General features: G+C 39.7%; 2 long non-coding RNA genes across 2 annotated transcripts; both read left to right on the top strand.

The window, feature by feature from the left end:
- The first annotated feature begins 6,174 nt into the window (after positions 1-6,174).
- On the top strand, positions 6,175-6,780 carry LOC117510396. Its single transcript, XR_004560712.1, has 2 exons — positions 6,175-6,316; positions 6,688-6,780. It is a non-coding gene; the product is annotated as an uncharacterized LOC117510396 (long non-coding RNA).
- Positions 6,781-7,721: 941 nt separating this feature from the next.
- Positions 7,722-9,537, top strand: LOC117509771. The gene is made up of 3 exons (XR_004560512.1): positions 7,722-7,733; positions 8,722-8,733; positions 9,408-9,537. It is a non-coding gene; the product is annotated as an uncharacterized LOC117509771 (long non-coding RNA).
- Positions 9,538-10,067: the final 530 nt, after the last annotated feature.

Here is a 10,067-nt window from a genome sequence, read left to right as displayed (position 1 = left end):
AGTTCTATCTCTTATTCCAGCATATAGGCAAAGATAATAATAAGTGTAGCCACATGTTGTGTTTTGTGTTGGACAAACTATTTTAAGACATTTATTAGGTCTTCTTGTGCATAGTTTTGGAGCTTTTGGCATTGTTGCTATGAGCTTTATTACTTATATTAGGCTGAAGCTCATGGAGCTGTGTCTAATAAATGTTGTCATTGCAGGAAAACTCTCTCTCCTGTAGGTAGTTAGGTGGTGTTTTATTCTTTAGTTCAACTCTTTAAAAAAAAAAACTATTTCTGTATTATCATCATGACTTTGTTATCCATCCACTTTTGTTCATGATATGGTACCAATACACACACATATACGTGTGTGTGTGTGTGTGTATAATATATATATATATATATATATATATATACACACACACACACACACACAGTGGTTCCTTGTTTATCGCGGAGTTACGTTCTAAAAATAGCCCGCAATAGGCGAAATCCGCGAAGTAGTAAGCGTTATTTTTTTACAAGATGTTTTAAGGCTGTAAAACCCTTCACTACACACTTTATACACTTTTCTCAAACAGGCATTAACATTTTTCTCACTTTTCTCTCCTGTGTAAACACTCTCAAAGTTCAAAGAAAAATAATTCCGGTATTATAGAAGGAAACCAAATTTTCAAAACCTGTTTTCAGACCCAAACATCTGTTTGAGAAATAAAAATAGAATATTTTTCCTATAAATAATTATGATGGCTTTTAGAACTAACAAATTCAATTTTAACGATCAACCTACGAGGTTGGACACATAAGAAATTAGTAATATTGACTCACCAGTATTTCACACTTCCTCTGACCGCGCCTCTTTGTCGTGGCGCCGCTCCGTGGCGTGTTTTTCCACTGAATGTCACCTCGGGTGCAGGTGTCTTTTTCCGAGTGAAGAACACAGTTATGGTAGTTGTTGGCGCTCTTTTTTTCTTCTGGTGAGAAGATTCTTAGAAACAGACACGCAGAACACAATGCGCGTGCTCTCCCTTCGCTCACTACCTCCGGTGATACGGATGCGGGACCCGCAAAGAATCCAAGTCATTAAAAAGATACAAACCTCTCTGTGTTCATGGAGCTCTGTGGCTGCGGTTACCGAGACCATGCAGCACTGCGGATTTTTCCGCAAGAATTCTATCCTTGCGGGCTGCTGGAGCGCTCTGCATCCAAACAGCGAGCGTAGTCTTTGGACCTGTTGCCAGATTTTGGCTGTAGCTCCGCACAGCAGACAGTGGGGCGGTGTCAGTGGCCCGCTGCAGTGCCTACCGAGCCCGCAGACTCGGTAAGCGCATCGGAGGTAGTGAGAGCAATCGCAGTGATGCTGAACGGCCCGCCTGATGAGGACGCAGAACACAATGCGCTGTTTAAAAAAAAAAAAAAAAAAAGACGAAGAAGCATGCAAAATTGCACTAAAAAAATCAGCAAAACTGCTAGGCTGCAAAAGGTGAACCGCGATATAGCGAGGGACCAGTGTGTGTGTGTGTGTATGTATATATATATGTATGTATATATATATATATATATATATATAAGCTTGCTGATGATTCCACAAAACTTGTATAAACATTGATTAAAGAATGATATTTTCAGAGTTGAGTATTTGTCCCAGTGAGTATCTGAGAATAGAAGGGAAGAAACTGTCAAAGTAATGAAAGAAAGAAAATAAATAAAATAGGTAATCATAGCAGGCATAGATTAGGAGGGCTCAATCTTACATTATCCATAAAACAAAAATAAGTAAATGAGAGAATCAGCTGTTTTTACTAGGGATGGGTATCGCAAATTGGTTATTTTCGGGTATTGTTAAGAAATGATTCGCTCCACCGACATCGATAGCCTTTTTGCTTAATGATTCCCTTATCTGTTCTTCAGAGTGCCTGTTGTTTTGAGAGTGTTTGTCGGGAAAAAGACCATTTCTCTACATTGATTACAGACACTGCAGCGGTCTGTAATCAATCGTTTCTGCAGCGCGGCTTTGCTTTGAACCTTGAACCAATGAAGCAGTGCTTTGATCTGCAGCTTCATTGGTTTTTTGTTTTATTTCAATTTATCTTATTTTTTCCCCGCTAAAACCCCAAAGAGCATATGTCTGTGAGTAATATTTACCTTTTTTATGTTAAACTGACCTGTTATGGTCTTCTGAAACAGTTGATATTTTATAACTTAAAAACGGAACAGATGCTAATGCGTTAGCATGTCTATGGCAATTTCAATGATAAAGTTAGCATTAAGCTGCTCGCATCTCAGCATGTTTGTGTGCATTTGTTTTCTGTATAATGGCTCAGTGTTTGTTGTCGTAAAAGAGTCAGATGTGTTACAAATTGTAATTTTTTTTTATTTATTTGACTAGGGATGGGTATTAAAAACCAGTTTCTATTAAGAATTGATAAATTATTCAAGCCACCGGCGTCGATAGCCTTTTTGTTTATGGCCCAGTCACACGGCGTACGACGATTCCTGGCTGAAGGGAAAAAAGTCACAATTTGTTGAGAAAAGGCAGATGAAAGAGCTTTATCACCAAATTGCTTGCAAAGCCAGAGCACAAAAAGGAAGAAAGAGGAACTAAATGAAACCAAAGCTAACGATCTCGATCCTTTCTCCGAGTTCCTGGACTCGACGCTGAGACAGAGCTCATAGCGCCTGAGTCCTGGAGAAACTGCAAACAGAAGTTGTGGAGATCTGTGTGCACGTCGGTGGGTCCACCTGCTCTGGTTCCTCGTACAGAACAAAGAGGGATCATCTCCTTCATCACACTGTCTGACGACATGCTGCGCACTTTGGTACATTAAAAAATGCTTAAAGTGGCAGGGGGTTAAGAGGGCTGTAATTGGGGGTCAGCTGAAAAGCAAAAAAGAAAAATGCTTAAAAAAGGGTGGGGAGTATGGGGGGCAGAGCTCTCCAGAAGCTGAAAGGTAAAATAAGTAAAATGCTTAAAAAGGTGGGGGGGCGGGGTCTGAAAAAAGAAAAAAAAAAAAACAGAAAGCCACATCCCATCGCCATTTCAGCAAAATGTCAACACTTTGGCGCAGTTACATTGTGCCATTGCTTAGGCAGAGCCCTGGATTATTGATGTTGTTTAAAAACGCCAAAGTACTTTTTAATCTGATTACTCTATTAATCGCCAGAATAATCAATAGAATATTTGATTACTAAAATTATCGATAGCTGCAGCCCTAATAAAATGTTATCAATACCCATTCCTAATCCTGACTGTCATTAAATTACAAAAACTTGAAGTGTTCGACAGTATACATTATTAACTTAACATTTACACAGATTCAAACAAAACCAAAATGTACCTTCAAGTAAAAATGCTTTTAACAAACAGGAAATGCTTAACGTATGTGTGAAGAAAAAATAAGTTCACATTTGAAGGGTCACTGAGTGATCCTTTTTACTAACAAGCACACCTACTATTTAATCTGTCTCAGATTTGTGAATCATTACATAGGCCAGTGGTTTCAATCCTGTTCCCTTTTAGTCCATGGGCCAAGCAGGTTTTCGGTACCACTTAAGGTGACTAAACAACACTTATAATCCAGCCTCAGTGTACCATGGTCTACACAAAAAAATATGATAGCCATCCCAGGGTTGTAGCTGTTGCCAGGTAGGGGTCAATGGAAAAATAATACAGAGAAAAATAATACATAGATAGTTTGGACTATCTATGATGGAATGTTCTGGAGTTATGGGGCAAAAACAGCAAAAATGGAGACAACGGTCAGTTTCAGTTTGTACAGGGGTCAAAAGTTAAAGTTGCTCCAATTTCAGTAAAATATGCAAATTATTGTTTAGGTTAACAGTTCTAAAAAGGAATAGTTTGCACCATCTGTCACACTTCGTTATCATGTTACAGGTTAACATATGTCACATGTCATAGAATCCAATGGACATTGACCTTGTTTGACCTTTACTTTGGAGACTAAACATTCAACACAGTCAAAACTATTTCATTTATTAATCCTTTTATTTCAACCAATAATTTTCATCAGTTTTTACGCAACTGTGCCTTCGTGGAGAACGAGCCGCCATTTTCAAATATTGATGAAGTGCCCGTATGTGAAATGTTTTCGTGTGCATTTTTCAGTGCTGAAGTAAATACGCAAGTGTACACATATGGAAAAAAGCTCGCAAAATATGTTTAAAATACCATTCTTACCTGGATATTGAGTCAGTAAAATTAAATTATGTAAGGAAAGTATTAAACTTACCCTGACGCCCACACATTCCGCAATAATGTTGAAAGTTTACATGGATCTGATTTGTTCCAGCTTCAATCAATTCCTTTGCGAGTGATCATTCATGAGTCACACTTTATTTCAGGCACTGCCAGGCAATATCAAGGTACAGAATTTGAAGCTCAACATGTCATAATCCAAAGAAGTTAGTGTTGAAACACAGATTCTGATATGTTCCATCTTCTAAATTCTGCAGACATAAGGCACAATATTGTGATGCACACATGCTGCATTAATTAATTTCTCATGGTAGATCCATTTTTGTATCGTACTGAATTAATTCAGCTTTGAGTAAAATTCCATTCCAGGTGGTTTCTAAATCCTTAGATTAAGTACAAGCCCTTCAAAAGTTATAGTAAAAATCCAATAATTCTTTTTCGGATGATTGTTCATGAGTAGCATTTTATATGGTGTACAACTTCATATTCATGCATTGCACAGGCATGACGCTCTGCAAGATACACTAGTTTATCGCTCCAAAGTCATGGGAAAAGTAATAATAAGAACCAAAACCACTTACTTATGGAAGGAAATGTCTCCCTTCTTCCTCCGGTTGTGGCATTGCCAACGTGCAGCTTTCTGGCATTTTCCATCCGTTTCTTGACAAGATCTACGAGCAACTTTGGTGTTACTGTATTGTATATAACGGTAAATGGGCAGTCACGTGATACATGCACCACGCCTCCTTGCCAGCATGCGTCTGTGTGACTGCGTTCTCTCCCTCTTATATACGGCTCTGTGGTTTAAAAACAAAGCATTCCTTGCTTCACTCATTTGCAAGTATGTTCATGCTGCTCTTCCCTGTGAAAAAGCACTGTTGCCCAGAATATTTATTTCATGCTAATATTCCTGCCAGTGTACAGTTAAGTTTGATGTATTTCTGCTCTTCTTGCCACTCTTTGAAAAGATGTTGGACAAGTTTCCTTCCCTATATTGTAGTTGTTTTTTATGGTTTTGTTTTTCCTTTTAATGAATGAAATGATAAAAAAAGACCATATCTTTGAGCCTTTATGCACACATTTCAGGAACAGAAGGCTCACTGGCAAGCCATGTAGCATTAATTCAATTTTGCTGTGGGGAACTCGTACCATTGGAACAAAATGGTGCTACTTTTGAAACAGTGAGATTTTGAAATTGCAGTCCATGAGTCTGGAAAGCAGACCAGTGGGGGTGTAATGGGTCATAAACCCTGTGGTTCAAATTAGATCAAAGTTTCAACTCGGGGAGGAAATTTAAAATAAACAAAAAGTATTAGAAACCTGAAACAACAATGACAACAATGAAAATGGGATAACTTTTGCTCATGTTTCTGAATGAAAACAAAATGTTTGCCATTTACGCAATTTTAAAACAAAACCAACTCTCTCTCTCGTTTGGTACTGAAGTGCCTGACACAACTTGGGACACCGCACCTCATCTGTTTGCTGCAGCCCTGCCACCTGAAGTTCCCAAACCAGACACGTAGTTCACCTCTGATCATTAAAATCCCACAGTGTTGAGATTGTATAATACTGTCCCATCTCGCTTCACAATTTGTACTTTATTTTAAAAAAAAAAAGCAAGTCCTTTTAGTTGCTGCCTTGTTTGCACTTGGGGTCGCTACAGCAAATCCTACTTTGCATGGAGAAATGTGGCAGGGGTGGTGTTTGAACCCTCCACACTGAAACAAAGTGTACTAACCACGCTCCACCACCCCTGCCCACAATATGCACTTGTTATAGTCTGAAAATAACTTGATGTTGACATAAAGGGTTAAGGTGTGCTGCTCCTCCCAAAACTTTGGCGTGTGTGTGTGTGTGTGTGTGTGTGTGGGGGGGGGGGGGGGGGGGGGGGGGGGAGTAGCACAGTCATACAATACCATCACTGTCCAAAATATATATAATGTTGGTTACGTTTGTGTTTTTGCAGAACATGCATTTTCTGTGGCAACAAGTGGCGTCTGCTAGGGCTAATGTTGGTGTTCTTTGGCAGCGGCTTTGCAGCCCCCTTTATTATTGTCAGACATCAACTCCTGAAGAACTAAAATGGACCAGTGGTGTCCTCCTTTTTGAGGTAATGAGTCATGTTTATCACCCTGTCTTTTCCTAAAATGTCAGGATGACATTTACACATTTATGGTACTTCTCTTACTTCAGCTGTGACCTCAGAGAGTGACAGACCTTGACTGAGCACCTCTTTAGTCTGTTGCTCAGCAGCACATTTTAAAAAAATTATCTATATGTGAGTGTGCTGGTGAGAAATGCCGTGTCAGTATAATGTGCTTGTGTTATTTAGATGAGCCTTAAATTAGGCAAGTTAATGTAACAAATAATTGCAGACATTGATGAGTGTCAGGTGAAAGCAGGTCACAGTTATTGTTGGCATGATTATTTTTTTTCATACCATGTTATCCCATTATTTTTCATTTCTTGTTCTCTCTTCAGGTCTCCAGCAGGATTTCATTTATCAGCCACAGTTCTACCTGTGCAGAAGAATGGGGAATCTCATGTCTTTGTAAATAAAGCCATGTCAAATCTAAACGTGTGTTGTTTGTTTTGGGTACCAATTAACTTATTTAAACATTAAGTGTATTTACTATACAAGATGGTAGTGTAGCGCTAGATAATGAAATTTCTTTTCAACTGCTGGTTTAAGTGTATAATTATGCATGAAATTTTGTGCAGACAAATTGAAATGACTTACAGGATAGCTGTTACTGCTGAACTTTAGTATTTTGGCATTCATTAGTAAAAGAAAACAAAAGCATAGGTTAAGTCAGCAGAGGTATGTTTGTACTTGATTATTCATGCAGGGAAATTGTTCCTGACTCCGTGTTGCTGCAGCAGAGGGACTTTGACAAACGGTGACTAACAGTTTTTAGACATCAACATATGCTCATGCTTCTGAATCTCATGGCAACATTGGATTTTCAATGATTTAAGTTGTTTTAATTTTTTGTCTGGGCCAGAATGACTGCAACATATATTTTAAATGGCAAAAAAGTGCAAACCTTACTTTGGTTTTTCTGTCAACACCAGGAGACAAGTTAATGTTAAATTGGTACTGCAGAGTGATTGGTATAAAGACTGGCATTTGAATCTTCTGTGAATCCTTTCATATGAGAGGATCATGAGATGACTTTATATCCCAAATATTTTAGGCTTGCGACGACTGGGTTATGAGCAATAACAGTAAATTTCATAAATTGTCCCATTTCTGTAGCTCCTACACCTCAGTGGCTTGAGCTATGGTTTTTTGTTTTTTTTTTTTAAAAAAAAAAAGGTCAACATACATAGGAATCATCCTGCCCGTATATCTGTGCATGAGTCCTCTTAAACCAGCTGGTAAATTTCTGAAGTTGGCACATCATCAGAAGATCTGCATGGAGGAAATTTCAATCAAGTAGCTTAAAAGGGAAGTGAGTCAATACATCAGAAATGTGTTGGAGCACTTTCTAAACTAAATCTATATTCCAGATCTGCAAATAATTGTCTGCTAGTACAAGTTATGCGGAAGCAGCCGTGTTGCCAAGATCTGAAAGAGGACCCAAATTGTCACCCTCAGTAAGGGCCCCTTCACACATAGTACGAATAAGTACAACTCAGGATGACTCACAACGGAACAGCTCGTATGAGTGAGCCACGAAACATCACGCAGATGGGGAAGTGTGCACGATGCCGCTGTGATGGTTCATGCACGTGGGAACACGGTGCGAGCAGCTACGCGATGTGTAACCACATTGCGCAGCTGCTGTGGAAAAAAAAAAAAAAAACATGCCACCCACAGGATTTGAAACTGCACTTTCCAAAAGCTCTGCCAGCCACAAACTTTACCACTGAGCTACCATCGCTGTCTTGCAATCAGTGCGGAAAAATGCCTGAAATTAACAGAAATGGAGGAGGTGCGCTGTGTCCGGCCGCTGTAGCCCGGCGCAAAGGCAAAAGATGTTTTATATATTTCCATGTGAGGACAGCAGGCAGAGACGCCTCCCAAAGGAATGCTGTAAGTTCGTGTCCTAACACAGAATGTGTTCTCCAGCTGGGATGTCCAGGAGTAGAGCTCTTTACAGCCGTGGGTGTCCGTTCAGTGACCAGACCGTGTTGCTGTCTGTGATATGTGGTCATTCATCTTCGTTATGTGATTGTGTATGTAGGTATTGTCGTAATTATAATAACTGTCCTGGTTGTGGTTTCTGTGTAATGTGTGCACTGAGCCGTTATCAGTATCAGTGTGCTGCAATCAGCTGACGGGTACCTCCCCATGTGATCAAATCTGTACATATATATATAAGCACTTTATGCAAGTGTAACCTGCCGCTCCCCCAACACATCTGGCTGGTATGAGTGTGGCTTTTTGCCACGCCACACTCGTGGGGCACTTAGACAAATTTCATATCCAGCTTGCCAGTGATTGTCTGCTGACTTGTCATGTTAACAGTGTGGCCACACATTTTCTAAGTGCCATGCAAGTAGTGTTAGGTGTTCGTCCATGTCAGCTGAAATTTGGCCGACACCTGCCACAATAGGGTTCAGTGGACTTTCACAGTGCACACACTTTCAGCCGCTGGTGTGCAAATACAAGTACTTGTATCAACAGGTGTACAAGGCATTGGAAGGAGCTACGATTTTACATGTATTGCATACGATTCCTGCTTCATGGGCATTTCATGTGCAATTCGACCAAATTTGCACTATGTGTGAAGGGGCCCTAAAGTTTTAATTGGTCCAGATCATCTGGACCAATGTGAGCAACTACTAAGGCATAGTCATATGAACTGGAAGCTGCTCAAACACCAGTGCCAGACTAACTAGTACAGGCGTACTGCTGACAGGACATTGTCAAGTTAACTACAAGATACTGCAGAAGATTACACATGAACATTTTATGTAATGTACTGTATGCTTTCACATTTACTCAATCGTTCATGTAGTCCAGTTGTTTATGATGAGAACTCTCACCTGTTGTCAGTGCTTCACTATTTGTCTATGGGCAAATGCTTTCACTTTCATCAGACCAGCATACAACACCTTGTACTCTGTTCTGATCCTTTGTAGATCTCAATAACATCTGAAATCTGTTTGTCGACATCTTATTGTGGATTTTCTTCTTAATTCTTATTGTGAAAGAGTGGCATTACCATAACGCATTTTACTTGTTTCTCAAGCATGGAGAAAAAGCCTCACCATGAAAGTGTTGGGTTTCCCTGGTCCTTTATAAGCTGTCATTAAACATAATGCACTGTAATGTCAAGTAACCGACTGCTTGTTGCCCTTAACTAATCTGACCGCGGGTAAAGGTGATTCAAACTAGGAACACTACCGACTGTTAAGGATGCTGGTAAAACCATGTTTTGGGACTGTTAATATGATGGCAGAATGCCACGCAGTGGTAGGAATGCAGACAGACTTCCAGAGTTCTTTGGGTCTAACCCTCAAATCATCAGCTGGAAACTTGAACACTATTTGACGATCCAATAGGACAGTGACCCCAGAAATTGCTTGTGGAATGGGTAATGTTAAACTTTAAGAAAGACTCCGGACCATGAGACAAACCCTGTCAAAAATACATGACCTGTGCTTTGTCCTGTCAAGTAAACCAACAACCTTTAACTGAATGCTGCCAAGAACCAGACTTTGCCAGAAGTTGTTGATGGCCACAGGTGTGGTCACAGGAAAACCCTCCAAAGAGAAATTCAACTAAATTAGATGTGCTACCTGCGTACTTTGAACCCTGTACTGATTTCAGAAAAACCAAAAGTAAATGTGCACTTATTTTGAAATTAAGTTGTACAATAACTTTTCCCAGTAAAACAGCATTTGCAAAC

The sequence above is a fragment of the Thalassophryne amazonica genome, chromosome 5, assembly GCF_902500255.1.
Source record: "Thalassophryne amazonica chromosome 5, fThaAma1.1, whole genome shotgun sequence".
NCBI classification, from domain to species: Eukaryota; Metazoa; Chordata; class Actinopteri; order Batrachoidiformes; family Batrachoididae; genus Thalassophryne; species Thalassophryne amazonica.
The sequence above is the reverse complement of the archived record's forward strand: the minus strand, read 5'-3'. Positions and strand labels throughout refer to the sequence as shown.